General features: G+C 34.5%; 1 long non-coding RNA gene across 1 annotated transcript; it reads left to right on the plus strand.

Annotated features, from left to right (window-relative positions):
• The first annotated feature begins 203 nt into the window (after positions 1 to 203).
• LOC109144881 lies at positions 204 to 11,904 on the plus strand. Its single transcript, XR_002045920.1, has 3 exons — positions 204 to 424; positions 4,071 to 4,108; positions 11,852 to 11,904. It is a non-coding gene; the product is annotated as an uncharacterized LOC109144881 (long non-coding RNA).
• The last annotated feature ends 4,014 nt before the right edge of the window (positions 11,905 to 15,918 follow it).

Raw genomic sequence — 15,918 nt, forward strand, 5'->3', positions numbered from 1 at the left:
GATAACCTTTCTGCCAGGCTTCCTCCAGGGTGGAATCCCATTTAAACCTCTTTCCCAGGGCTGCGTGTCCTCTGTCTCTGTGCTTTACTCTTTTTACACCAATAGCTGTAAGTAGGAGGTGCAGTGAAAGGTGAAACCAAAATGTTTTGATGCTGGAGGCTTTGATCGTTTCTGCTCTTTTAGGATCCCTTATATCTGAAGCCCTCAATCAGGTTCTGAGAAACTTCTGGGAGGAAGGATGGTCTTAAAGAATTTTTCATTCCTTTTTTTGTTTCTGCAGTTTTTCCCACAGAAGGGCGTATTCAGATTCCTAAAGAAGGCTTTGAAAAGGATCCAAAGAGGCAATCACATGCATGTGCAACTATTTTTTCACCAGGCAAGAATATATGGAATGTGAATGGAGTTTCAGCATAGCTCTGCGAATGTGAGTATCAATTGAAACTGGGTAGGCAAATTCCATTAAGTTCTAGGTAAATTAATGTGCATATAGCCAGTGAATTACTAACTTCATATAATTGAAGGCAGGAAAACCTGTCTGCATTCAGTTGTTAATATAAAGTTTAATTAGAAGGAAGCTCTTTAAGGGTGAAGAGGCTCGCTGAGAAGCACAGACTTTACAGTATTTTGAGAACATGATTCTACCAACTACAGGATTTCTGAAGGAAAAAATGAATGTCAGAAAAATGAATGCTTCTCTTGTACAAATACTAAGATCTGTAGACTTTCTATCTATAGTTTAATTCTAAGTAGGAATAAATATTTCCCAAAGACTAGACAATATATTCTTTCTCCTCAGGTAAAAAGGTGTAGTTGGAATCCAAGTAACTCATTAAGTCTTCAAAATACAAATTAGTTCAAACAGATCTGATTTTCACATTTAAAAGCATTAGTAGATACAGCAGCATTTGGTCTTAATTACTGCCTGTTGTTTATTATTATCCTCCTGTTTAAAATAAATTCAAATCATCCAGCAAGATGCAAAAAAGCACTATGTGACCTCAATGCCTGTTGTGAATAATATGAGAAGACTGACCAAGCAGACTTGCAAACAGCATTCTGCTTATGTCAACTGTTTTCAGTCTACAGATCCACACACTGTTCCTCTGAATAAGAGATACAGTAGCAGAAGTTAGGTTTGACATTGAATAACACAAAAGCAAAGCAATGATGCATTCACTGGATACATCCTTTGCTGTGAAAAAAACAATCTTTTGTAGCAATTATGTACTGCTTGCACAGTTGTTTTAAGATAAGAAATCCCAAAATTTATCTTCTGTAATTTTTTATTTTTTTTAAATTTGATTTTCATCTTTACATTCTAGGACTGCCCTATCTGCCTGTACTTGAGACTTAGGTGGACTAGCTTAACCCTTTTAGAAATTTGACTAATTAGTCCTCCTTACTTGAATTTAACTTTGAAACAGAGCTTCCATTGTGCATAGCAATTATATAGATAGACAGAAAAGAAAAAAAAGCAACTCTTCAGAGAAAAAAACAAGCCTTGTTTATATGATTCTGTCTAAAGAAAATACATACATTGAACATTTAGAAAAGTAGACTAAAGTTATTGTTGTTCAAAGGATGTTTACTGGTGTAGTTTGTAGGACTGTAAGTGGAGCATGACCCATTTTTGTTTGCTTGACTTTTCTCAGTGTACTGTGACCCAGCATTGTTGGGTTTGTTGTATCTTTATTTAAACTTTGTTCCTCTGTCAGGAGTTGTGGCTTCTGTATTTTTCAGCATCACTGTACCCCATGGGTGACATTTCCTTTGATCCTTAAAATGCAATATTTCAGATGTTATATCAAACCTCAGAAGAGTAACTTGCTAAGGAAAATAGAACTGTATTTTCCTGAAGGAACTGAAGCTGCATCAGGTTGAATTTCACCCTGTAGGTTATTTAAGCACAGTATGATATTATACAAACTGAAAACAGAGGGCAAATTCCTGTCTGCTACTGAAGAGATGTCATTGAGGGGGGAGGAAAAAAAAAGCAAATAACTCCCATTCCTTTCCACTGATGTCTTAAAGATTTAATTGTGCTGAACTGCAGAATAAAATTAATTTCAAAGAGAAGTGACATACCAATAACTTGGCCTTTGCTTTGTAGCTCAGGTTTATAAAATCAAGAGTTTATAGTCTTTGGTCTCATATTGTTTACAGAAGGTTGAATAAGGAATTTTTTTGTTTGCTTATTTGTTTTGTTTTGTTTTGTTTCCCAGTTTCAACTGATTTTAGATTACCTTTCTCTACTTATTCTTTAGGTTCAAATGTCTAAACTCTGTGGCACAACCTGGCTTTACCTTAGGGATTTTAGAAAAAGTTTTCATTTAATGGGTATTTTGTAAATGCTGTGTATCATCTGGGTCTGTCTTCCTTTCTTTTCATCTGCACGCTTTCCTGTGCTCAAGATCTCCCACATTTGCCGTGGTGATCTCCTCAAATTGCAGTGAGTAAAGAAGGGATCATTGTGTGGTAGCAGAACTTCAGAGACAATGTCTCTCTACAATGCATCTGAGTGGGAACCGGCTTCTTTATGTCCTGAATTGTCTGGGGACATCAGAAGAGAAAAAAAGCATAGAAGTGTAAGAAAACTGGAGAAGCATATCTTAATCCTATTTCATATTCTTCATCATCTGAGCTGCGTGAAAAGCCACAGAGACCCCAAACATTCCGTTGCTGAGACCTGTGAGAGGCTGCATGGGTCAGGTCCTTCAAAACTTGGATTATGGCTCAGTCCCTTGCCCATCTCTGAAACACCCAGTCTAATTTATAGTCTTTGTTTTCCAGTATAGTTCCACCACTGCTCTGTTGTTATCAAACCATGCTATTCCTTAGTATGAGAGGTGAAGTGAGTGATCTGCTTTTTTACTTTTAGTTGCATCTCCTCCTCTTCTGGTTGATATTAGATTCTGAGAAATGCTTTATGCATATGTTTTACTATATAAATATATCTTCATATATGTGTATATTTAAGTAAAGAGATACATAGATATATAAATATTTGTTTATTTCTTTTTCTTCAGGAAGTGAACACTAGCAAAATTCCTTATAGTAAATAACGTGCATTGTGAGGGAAAAATGTAAGGCATGTTCTTTATACTTCCAGACAGAGACCTCTCTAAAAATTGAATACTAGGTTAGTTAAACAAGACAAGGAATCCAAGAATTGGAATCTATGCTTAGTAGCAGCATCGGTTATAGAAGAAGTTAGCAAAACATGAGAAGTCCAGGACTGGCAAGTCTGATTAACCTGTAAGTATGGTTGTAGGGACTAAGATCTGGTTAATTACTGCTGAAGTGTAAAATGACAGATAACACCTTTGTCATCGGCTGCTTTCTCTGGGGAAGAACATTTCTTCATCCTTTTTTATCTAATTTTAAAGTTTTCAAATTCCCTGCTATCATTCTGCTCCGCCTTCTAAGAGAGGAGGTGGTAAGATTACACACTCTCATCTGCATCTTACTATTTTAAAAGCAGCTCTTTCCCACTACAAAGCACTGTAATACACTGAAAAAAAAAAAAAAATCAATTTTTTCTCTCTTGTTTTCGCAACTATCTTTAGACATCAAAATGTAATTTTCCATTAGTCCCTGTCAAAAACTGTGCCCTGAGCATGTACAACCACAGAATGAAGGACTGTCCTAATAAATGTTTTCAGACAGTGCTCTGGATCATTGTTTCACAGTAGCTTTTTAATTCAGTTATAAAGTTGCATCTTCCAGTTAGAAAGAAAAAGACATGATTTGTCTGGTGGTGACAATACAGTTAAAGGCCTTTTAGAAACTGCAGAAAGGGTTTGAAATAATTCTTATGTTTTAAGCAGTGACACCATGTAATGCAGTGCTGCATTTGTAACTGAGGAATGTTTTTTACCAGGCTTTTCTTTCCCATGTCTCAGCATTTTCCTATTTTTTGTAAGGAGGAACTGATACGATACAGTTATTTTATGCTTAGAGTAAGAATAATAAATGTTGTGTGCAAAATTTTGACACATCTCTTTCTGTCTCAACAAACTTTAAACACTTCCCTTTTTCTTCCCCTTTCATATCTGTGTTCATCATTTTAGGTTATGCATACAATTTATATTTGAATACAGCAATGAAGGTGAGTTCATTCTTGGTTCATATCTTCACTTCCCCCACTAACCCTTCATGTAGTTGTATATTATTAAGTCTGTCCTCATTAAGTCTTTTTTCCAGTCTTACATATCCTGCTCATGCTGATTTTAGATGAGGTCTAAACAAAGTCTTGCAAGATGGGATTATTACCTTTTGAGGTTTATATATTAAGTTAATTCACATCCTACAACAACATGTAGTGCCCAAACACAGGTGAATAGGTAAAGAGAAGGCTGGGCAGATGGGCAGACTAAAGATATAAAAACCACAGATTATAAGATAAGAAATAGGAAGGACAACTTGCCCCCCCCCCCCCCCCAAAAAAAAAAAACAACTAGAAAAACCAAACCAAACAAAACCCCTAAGCCATCAATCCAAACCCAAACAAACTTCAAGTGTAAATCAAGGCATCTTCAAGTTCATGTTGCTCCACTGATACCCACTTAATAACAACTGATGATCTGGGCCTGTATCAACTCTGTATGCAAAGCTGTAACACTAGCGGATTGAAACCCAATGTTTATTTAGCTTTTTTAACTCACTGCGATCTTCCAAAATTAAGAGATCCATCATACAACATGCTCCAGAACACCAGCAGTGACATCCCCAGCAGCTGGTCACTTCCCCTCTGCTGATTTACAGCAGGATGTTTCTACACCACCTTGTGCCATGCTGTATCAAAGATATCCCAGTTAACTTCACACAAGCAGTTCCTCCCATAGGCAGGTTAAGATGCTACGCTAGGTAGTTGGAGATGGTAGAATAGAATCATAGAGTCATTGAGGTTGGAAAAGACTTCCAAGAACTCTGAGTCCAATCCTTGACCAATCACCACTTTTTTCAGCTAGGCCGTGGCACTAAGTGCCACATCCACTCATTTCTTGAACAATCCCAGGTATGGTGACTCTACTGCTTCCCTGGATCATTCCAGGGCTTAACTATCCTTTCAGTGAAGAAAGCGCCTAAAACCAAAAAATTGCCTAAATAAGGTTGAATCTTTTGTACAGATCAGCACTGATTGCTATTGACTTCAATGAGAATGGGACAATTAACTTTGGAACATTTCAGAATGTAACCCACTTAATGAGAATCCTAGAACATCAGATGATTCTTCAGAGACATTCTAATAATTTTATAAAGCAGAATCTCAGTTTTCCTCTGAGAATGTGCTTTTTCAAAATTCTGCTCATGTGTGATATCTGCTGTTATGCAATATCAAATGCAATTAAAACTGGACAAGTTATTTGTTCCTACAAAATAGTTGGATTTGTGCATGCATATATTTGTATATCTCATAATTTTTTCTGCAAAAATGACTATTTCAGCCACATTACAGTTTTTTACATGGCTTTTTAAATCATCTTTTTGAAACTTAGCCCTGATTGTCCTTAAGACATAAGAGATTAAACTTTATATATCAGCTTCTTTCTCTTTAAAGCTTATTACTACCTGATTAAGATTAGGTGTGTGTTCAGACTTCTGGGGGAGGTGTATCAATGTGCAATACCATGTGGAATACTGTGCAAATTGTTTTATATTGTTTCATCCTAGTTGAAGTGACAGAAGGGCTATATGACTGCTGGAAAGAAAAATTTTTTATGAAAACCCCAAAGGGAGTTTCTTCCATGATTCTGTCATTCATTCAGTCATTCTATTTTATTTTTTCTTCAGAAAGTCAATCCATCAAATAGAGGAGGAAAGCATTTTCATTGTAATATTATGATTTACTTGAGACAGTAGTGATTATTATTCTACAATTTTAAATAATTATATGTGTCTGATTCAGCTTCTATTACAGAATAATTTATTAAGCTGTTGATACAAAGTAAACCCTAAGGGAATCATAATAGCCAAACATCTGATATTTACCAAAATATCTTTCTGACCTAGAGAAGCTGCTGTAAAACATTTAAAATTACTTGGTTTTTTTTCTTAAAAAGTACCCTAAGTTGATGATATAGAAATGTACTGTAAATTGAATATAAAATTAGAAAAGGCTCTCTACCTTAAGCAGAAAATTTCCTAAACTAGATTTTCCTCTATTAAATCAAGAGGGGCTTATTTCATCTACTGATGTGAAGAAGAGCAAGAACAAATCCTCGCTTCCCTACTGCTCTCCTCAAACTTCTTTTTTCATAAGCATGTAGTCAATACTTTAAAAATAAAACTTTCCTACAAATTGTGGTAGTGTATAATTCTTTTTCCTACCAGAATCCATACATTCCCATTGACAGGGGTTAACCACAAAGCCTCTCTTTAATGACTATCATCTGTAAGGAATGTGCACATAAACATTGCATTCTTCTCTGGGAGTTTTCTTTATAAACTATAATATCCTTAACTAAAAATAACAGCTGTCAAGCTTCCTTTCTCTCTCTTTTTTTTTTTTTTTCATTCTTTCATTGCTTTCAGGATTCTGTGTATTGAGAGTTGAAACATTGTCTCGAAAAGGAAAGCATGCAGTTCTCTAAATCTGCAATTGTATCTAGCAGGGAGAAATAAAAATCATACCTGCTTTTTATCTCCTAACCCACTAGGCAGGCCTTAAAATAAAAGAAAAAGTGGGTTAGTGTTTGGGGATTTTATTAAATTGTTTAGGTTTTTGAAATATGTTTCCCATATTTCAAAATATGGAAAAGACATATTTCTGTCGACAGGAGAAATCTTACATACAAAATCTTATTATTATTGACATAAATTTCCTGTTGAAATTATTTTTTCCACACTCAAAATAGCTAAAATTATTTCTTGATTCCTATTGTAAGTGTACTAAACCACCTACAGTGATACAGTGATTCACTAAAGTTGTAAAAATAATTTGAGAAAGATCACAGACTGTTATATTCACTTGCACTTCCTGTGCAAAACCACAAACTGCAGAAGTTCTTCAGAGTGTTATCATTTTTAGCTAGCATTAAACTGTTACCAAGGGACAGCCACCCAATTTATGTGAAAGACATGTCATGGGTGTCAATTACCAATCTATATTTTATCAGATATAAATCTTGAATGGACAGTTCTCCTGAACAGATGAATACACCATGCGAAGAGTAACTACAAATGACTTGATGAGTAAACCCTCATACAACTTGGATTCCTGTTGCTATATATGAATAACATAGACTATATGATATGTAAATTATGCAAAAATAAACAAAACTTAGAATAGTTTCAGCAAATATTTTCTGTTGGACATACTGTCTACATATTTTCTTAACTGCCTGTGACAAATCTTGTTATGAACTTAATTTAAGAAAAATATTTATCCTAATTAGGTTTGTGTGATCTGCGCTGAAATGAAGGAAAATATTTCTCCTATCACTTCTGCTCCCTGTGACAAACACAGTATGATATTTTATTAAATAGTAGGGTAGTATTCTGTGAAACTTAGGAAATTGAATTGGGCTTTAAGGCATATATTTTACTTAATTCTCTAAATCCTATCTTTAAAATTGTCAGTAAAAGGTTCAGAGCAGGTAAAAACATTTTGAGACAGGAAATAGAATATGTTTGAACTGTATCAGAATTTAAAGCACTTACGCATTTTGTTTATTTTGGGTTTTTTTGTCATTCTGAGGTCCTCTAGGTGAAGACACAAGTGCAGAGTTAAAACTGGTTTGAAAGAAATTCCAATAAAATTTGGAAAATATATGAGTCTATTTAGGTGCACAGAACAATGGGATAAAGTTCTTGCTTTAAATAATTTACTTTAATAATGATTTATTCTATAATTTTGCTCCTAATGCCAGAAATGTGTTAAGGAAAATTAGATCTGTTGCTGATTTGATCAGCAGTGGTTTATTTGAAAAGAATAAACAGCATTGTTAAGAAGCACTGGAAGGCACCTGTAAGGTTAAGGGTGATTTCCACTAGTGCCTGCAAATGAGTGTGGTGGAGTAAAGGTCAAATCAGGTCCAATAGAAAAAATCTATACCCTAGATAATAAGTTATCCAGATGCTGTATATTAGCTAAGGTGGTGAAATTTCAGGGCTGTTAGTAAAGAGTGGAGTTAGCCTTGTGATGAAAAAAGTTTTTATTCTATTCGTCTTTTTGCATGTTCATCTTAATGTCAGGTAAATCAGCATGGCATTTGCCAGTAACTCTGCTTTAGACTCAGCCTTGGAGTTTTATAATTTATCATGAGGTCCTTTGAATTTTTTCCAGATTATTGGAGGAAAACCAGCAAAACTCAGCTTGACTCCAGGTCAGTAATTGTGACATGCAAATGTCTTAGTGTTAGAAAGGTGTTCTAAAAAGACTGCCCGTATACTTATTTATAATTCACGACCATACACCATGGCAATTTATCTTCCACCAAAAAGAATAAAAGACAATTTTATCTGAAATACCAAGAATCTGAGGTATAATATAGTGCAGCTCTCTCTCTCCTTTGGTGTAATATAGTGCCTCTCCAACTCCTTCACTGCTCATCTCTAAGCAATCCTAAGAAAGTGGGCTCTTTTGAAATTAAGCAATGCACAAATATTGATTACAGAAAGAGATGTTATTACTAAGATATAAACAATGTTGCTGGTTTTTGTTATTGCCAGTCTGCTGGAAAGCTGAAAAGCTCACATAGTCATCTCACATCATCTTTCATGCAAAGACAGCCAAGTTAATTTAAATACTGTTTCCCATGCAAGATATACTAACGAGCTGACTTTGAACAGAAATAGAAGAGCTAATAAAATCCTTACAGATGGAGCATTTCTGATGCTTTTTTTTTATTCTATTCAAGTTGTTCCATTATCTAAGGGACTTCCACCATTTTTCAACCTGAATAATAGACACATGGATTTTATTTAATGAAATTGTAGATAACAGTTTTATTAATTAAAATAGCATGAAGAGCGTTTTACACAATAAAATTTAGAAGAGCTTAGTACTGTAACTGTGAAGCAATTTCCTTCTTTTTAATGTTTGCAATTCTATTGATCTAATTCCTACTCTGTTCTGTTCAGTTTCACCACCAAGATCCACCTAGCATCAGAATATTCATTAAATTATCCCCATTCATGTTTATGGAATTGCAGTGCATTAAATGACAGAGATGATAATTCCTTCCTGAAAACTGGGGACAACTGAAATAAGAAATAATAGCAAGCACCCAGCACATTGTCAAATCAAATTACTAGAGAAAAAGAATCCCCAATGCGTATGTTTCTTTTCCATGCATTTTTCTTCAACCCAGAGAGAGTATTTTGGGCCCTCTTAGGAATTGACTGGAGTCCATTTTATATGACATTTACATATAGGGTACCTGGGTTATTTGAAACAATAGCAGTAAGCCTCATATCAAAAGTTTACAAATGCAATATCAAAATCATATACTATATTGCTCTGTTTTATTTAAAAACTAGAATATATGCATTTAATGGGCTCTCTGATTTTATAGGAGGCATTTATTTATCATGAGGAAATATCTTAGCATTGGTGGGCTAATTTTAAAAATTGACTGCTGGGTATATTGTAAAGTGTCTTAATATAGAAGGTTTCCAATATTGTCACTGTTTCTGAATTCTGATCATTCTGGTCTGTGCTTTTTTCCATAACCTTCTCAATAAACAGGAGAAATTTGTTTTTAATTTCAACATCCCAAGTCAACGGTAGTCTGCAGAAATAAGCATTTAGTTTAATGAAATTCTGGAATAAAAATGGGACTCATTTCCCTTTTGGGAATCTTGATTAAAATTTCTTAAGAAATGAAGAATCACAGAAACATGATGGTGGCAAGGCTGGAGGTGGGGATTAACCTCTCCTCCCAGACTGCTAGCAATAGGACAAGAGGAAACAGCCTCAAGCTGAGCCAAGGTGGAGTTCAGGTTAGATGTTAAGAAAAATTTCTTCACCGAAAGAGTGGTTAAGCATTGGAAGAGGACAGTGAAGTGAAGTCACCATCCCTGCAAGTGTTCAGAAGACAAATACACTTCATGCTATGGTTTAGTTGGCATGGGGGGTTTTGGTCAAAGCTTGGACTTGATGACCTTGGAGGTCTTTTCCAACTTTCTGAACAGTTTCAAATAAACAATCGTTTTGCTTTAGTTGTTAGTTTGGGTTGGGGAAGGTGGTGTTGAAGGAGGATTATAAGTATTGGAGCAAACAATGGTGCTTTTTCTACAGTTGCTATTTACTACAGCACCTCTGGAAATGTTCACTATTCGTAGTGAATATGAGGATCCCAATAGATATGAAGTATAATCAAGAATATATATACATATACACAGTAACCATGATATGCAAGCTTTCTTCATGGGAACAAATACAGCTCACAAGAGTGCCCATATGTGCAACCTGCAGCCTCAAAAAAAGTCAAAATTAATTAACCACACACTTTAACCTATTTTTTAAACTTACTGTCTGGGCATTTGTTCACTACTTTTAGAAAATAGGATAAGATGCCTACTTATTACTAGTCAGACAAGTGAGTGAATTTTTAGCTATCAAAGTAGTCTCTGTCATGATCTTTACCCTGTCATATTTAACAAGAGAAGATATGATTGCATCCTTTTCTCACAGATGTGTTTCTAACTTTTAGGTGTATTGCATTTATATTTTATCTGTAAACCCTATAAAGTAAAAAATTGTTCAATCATATTTGTTGAATGTTTTTTAGTATGTAATAAGAGATAATAAGAAGCTGTCACTTTGAAGAGGCTATCAGTAAAAATGAACATATTTTGCTTTTCTTTCTACATGCATGCAAATAATTCTTAATGACCCTATTGCATACTCTCATACTTTATTGGAATTATACCCTGTGTATCAGAAAGAATTGCGACAAGGGAACTTCTTTATGTCTGATATAAATCAATGAATGCTGCTTTAATTTAAAAGCTGAGTGATAAGATTCTGTGACTCAATAAATTTGAGCTTCTAGTACTATGTAGAAAAACATAAAACTTGTTTGTGCATTATAATGTGGCAAAAATATATCCATTCCTAATCACTGCTGTGCCTATCATTTTTAGCTTGCCTATAGCATGCATAATAAAATGTTTGCAAAATAAGAAGAAATTCTAATTTTCATATACCTGCATTATGAATCCCTGCAGCTATTTAAAAATACTAAAATCCTTAAACTGTGAGAATAAAATGCAATTTACAGAGTACATTTTCTTATTATTGACTTTGACAATAGCATCAGTTGTCTACACAGACCTATAAAATGCTCTAGGCATTGAGAGATACACCTTAAAGCACTTATCTTTCCTTTCTTAATAAAAGATAAAATAACAACGCTGGAATGATAAACAAAGAAAACAAGCAATAACTTACCGCTTGCCTAAGTTGACCTTGGTTTTAAGAATCAAGGATTGCTTTTTCTTAGCTCTGGCATTAGCTCTGGCATTAGCTAAACTAAATCCCAAAGCATATTCTTAGGTGGTGTGAAGTTGGTCTAATTTTATTCCAGTGAAGTGACACTGATTTGCACTCTGTGCAGATCAGGCCCCTTACAGGACTAACCACCTGCCCAGATTTCAGAATTAGCTGGGGATAAGACTGATTGTTTTCTAAGTGTTTGGTAGAGGACCGTCTACTGTTCAGTTCTTTTTGACCTTGTCTCTTTAACCTTGTACAGATATCTCAGTGAGAGAAGAAGCAGGGGTGGAGAGGGTGGAACAGGGTGATAAGGAAGCTGTGATATTTTGTAGAGCACGAAATTAAGCATTTCATATACATTGAATGTGAACTTTTGATCTATGGGTGATGTACAAATGTTTCTTCCAGCTTTTCAGAAATGCAGTACCCTCAAAGTAATAGATCAGCTGGATAAAGAGGAGAAGGTACATAATATTGTAATGTATCTAAGACAAGGGTGGGGGGGGAGTATTTTTTTCCTGTATTGGAAGCACTTCACAAAGAATATTTTTGAGGGGGTTCTTCAATATAAATCATGCCATTCTAGTTCAAAGCAACAAATTCAAACAAACTTGCAAAATATACAAACTAGTAAGTTCACAATACTAATTTAGATATGCTTGTTTACATTCTCACCCCATTTGACTAAGTGTGAAATGTTGAAAGCAATTGTATAGACCACAAGTATTTTGGTCCTGGCTTTAAGTAAAAGAAACTGTAAATAGGGCGTTATTGCCTAATTCAACAAAAGTTTTTGCAATACTTGTATTTTCTTTTGAACAGGCTTTTCATACACTTAAAAAGATGTTTATTGGTGGAATGCATTAATAGAACCTTTTTTCTTTTTTCTTTTTTTTTTTTTGAGCAATAGAAGGGAATAAAGAACCTCATAAATATGCTTACAGCTAGTGTTTACAAAATCTGCTAATGATCTCACTAATGGAGGTTAGATTATGGAATGTATTTTGCATCAGGTTTATGCCTGGAGCAGCCATTTTACAAGGAGTCACTGATAGAATAATATGTATTTTACCGGGGAGTGAAACTCTCACTGGGGGCATTTACATGTAATCTTTTTTTGGTCGTTTTTTATTTGTTTTGTTTTCTGTTTGTTTTTTTTTTATTCTGTGAATCTTCTTTATGCATGCACATCTCAGTTATCAAAGAAAGCAGTTCTAATGATTGCAAATGTACAAAAGCTCTTGTAAAAACTCATGATACCTAGTTCTCATAGGTGTGTGTGACCCTAAAAGCTTCAAATGTATTTGTACAATGTGGTTCTCTTCCACCTTTAAAAACTGATTGTCAGCTAGAGCTAGTCAAGTTTTAGATTTACTTCATAGATAAATAATCCCTTTAATTTTAGTGTAGCAGAACTGAACAAAATCACTCAGTGAAACATTCAGGTCTAATATTTGTATGTTCTTATTAATGAGAAAGAAATTGGGAAGTATTTTACAACAGGTTCTTTTAGAGACTGCAGGGCCCAGGACTGGTACTGTTCATGACAGAGAAAAATTTCCAATTAATTACACTGAAGAGAAGATCAGATACAGAACACTAACTGCTATTAGGCATTATTGCTCACTCCTTGGGCTATTTAAGATACATACTAACCTACTGTTACCTCCAGGGTAAGTATTTTCAGTATTCACCCTTGATGAACAGCACGCATGTACCTCCCTGACTGTAGTTCTGCTGTGAAAGGATTTCACCTTTGCACGCTGGGTTATAAGGCATCCTTTTGAGGATGTCAGCAATGCAAAAGTGCAGAAAACAATTTCCCAAGCAGAGAGAAAGGTGCCTCGTGCTGACTCTGTTCCTATCTCAATATTATCTGTGAGTTTAATGGGAACACAAAAAAATCTTAAAGATCTTCTTCTGATTTCATATAATTGAAGACCAAGCTTTCGAGTTCATTTTAAGAAAAGACTTTGACATTTAGTATTGTGAGGACCTAACCTTTTTAGAAAGAAAATGACTAGATCTTGATGTCTAATATTATTTATATTAACTATGAGAAAAATTTATTAATTAAAATATAAAAACTTCAGTAATAGACTGTTAGGTTGGAAGGGAGTCACAATCTGAAATCTAATGCATAGATAGAAACAGCAGGTTTTCATTATTTCTTCCATTAACCCACGAATCCTTGCAATTTGATAATTTTGTTACTTTATGTTGCTATCAAAAAAATGGCACATCTGTTACAGGTAAACCCATAAAACAACTAAGCCCATTAGTGCTACTGACAAGATAGCTATCTCTTGAAAAAATTTGGGGGTTTGAAAATTTAGACAAAATTAAATAAGCAATCTAAAGATTTCAATTTTTAACATTTTGAATCCCTTCCGGTGTCTATTGATTTTCTTCTATGTAAGTAAATAAATACTAGCCATTTTTAAAAAGTTACTCATACACATTTCTCATATCCTTTACTAATTACGATGTAAATAAATCTTTTTAGAAATGATTTCCCATTTACCAGATTCCCATCCTTCAGGTATTAGAATTTCAGAATCACTGCATTCAAAAGTAAATATTTATTTTACTCTTCTGGGCTTCTTTATTTCTCAAAATATTGTAACAAACCTTGGAGAATAAGGTAGTTTTTGAAAAGGAAGTATGAATATGAGTACTATACATACAGAATGATGTAAGTTTAAATCTGCAATAGACAAAGGTAATGGAATTAGAAAATACACCTAGGATGCAAATATATGTGAAGGAAACAACTTGTGGGCGGGTTTTTGAGATACATTTCCTATACTAACATTCTGAGAATTTTGGGGGATAGAGTGCTATGAGTATGGCTAGCAGGGTCCTAGGAAGCAAATATATATTGTATTCATCTTCACCATTAGTTTTTTCTCTTATGGTGCTGCTCATGTGGCAGTTCTTTCCTTATATTAATTCAAAATTTGAGCCAATCTTGGTGACAGTTTGCTTGTCTTCCTCACCACTGAAGCACCCACAGCCAGTTTGTGTCAAAAGTCAACGAAGGAATACTGGAGAAATAGTTTAAAAAAGTGATGTTTAATTGCTGATTTTACTAGCTATCCAGAGGAAAATGTGAGGATTCATGTAAAGTTTGTTTCTTATTTAAAAATAGTGAAATGCCACAAAACATAAGTTTTTTAACTTCTGTTAGCTGCTGTGTATTTTTCTTGGAGACTGGACCCAATCCAACCTGTTGGTATGGGCAAGTGTATGTGTTCCTAACCAACGATTTACATGAGACAATGAAATTCTAGATAATGAACACTAAAAGGTTGAAGAAGATTGGAAGAGAAAGGAAAATCTGCAAGTTCCAACAGTAAATATGTGCAGGGGAGTTTGTTCAATATCATAGTGTATCTATATATTCTTTATCCCAACTTAATTAGATAACTATAGATTTTTGTGTATAACAAAGACCAATAAACACAAGCCTACATTCATTCTCAGTGTCAAACTTTGCTTTCTTAAAATCATCCCAACCAGTCTCTGACTGATTCCTTTACTACAGATAATCTACCAATACCTATTTTTACAGGATGAGTCATTGTTTTATCTTCCTATATTTCATTTTATTTCTTGTGTGGAACCTGCACAGCAATTATCTGCTGAGGTTTCTAATTGTTTTCTCTTTCAGGTTTTCCTTTTGAGGATTCACTTCAGGCTTTGGATTTAATATAATTTTTTTTGACCTGTAAAGCTGCAGATATGAAGACTTTACATTAGAATAGTATGTCCTGTCTGTCTTATTTCAATAAGCCAAATACAAACATATTTGGGAAGATAAACTCATCATCATCAGTGGTATAGCATACAGGTTTGGCCTTTATCTATGTATTTTTTAAAACAGAAAAACGTAAATGTACACATATACTTATGCATGCCTACATGCACATCCACAGATAAAAATTAGAGATCAGACTGTTGAAATCACTGCAAGAAGTTTTTAGTTACTTCAGTGTGTATTACAGCACAGATGTGGTTAACTAGTAAGTCACAGTTTTTCTAAAGGTACTCACTTAAAAAAATTGTATGTTTTCAAATCTACTGAATGTTTACAATTCCAACTAACTTCAGTCTATATATTCCATCAGAAAATCATGAAAAATATTCATTCAGCTGAGGTGACAATTAGGCTTCTTTAAAATTTTAGTAGAAAAACGTTACAGTGCAAACAGTTTACTGTTGATGACGTTCAGTTTCCTGCATATCCCCCTATACAAGTGTGTCCTTTTTGATGAAAAAAGGTGATGTGACATGGAAATTCATAATAATAGTGCACCTTGGTTTGTGAGTAGCAAATACAGTAGTGCCTCATTCCTGGTTGGCACATCTGAGATCTGTATGAGGAAACAGTCCTGTACACATTCCCGGAACTTGATGGATGTCGTGAGTTGCTGTATTTTTCTTCCAACAAAAGTCTGTGTAGTTGAAGTCAC

The sequence above is a fragment of the Corvus cornix genome, chromosome 4 (assembly GCF_000738735.6).
Source record: "Corvus cornix cornix isolate S_Up_H32 chromosome 4, ASM73873v5, whole genome shotgun sequence".
Taxonomy (NCBI): domain Eukaryota; kingdom Metazoa; phylum Chordata; class Aves; order Passeriformes; family Corvidae; genus Corvus; species Corvus cornix.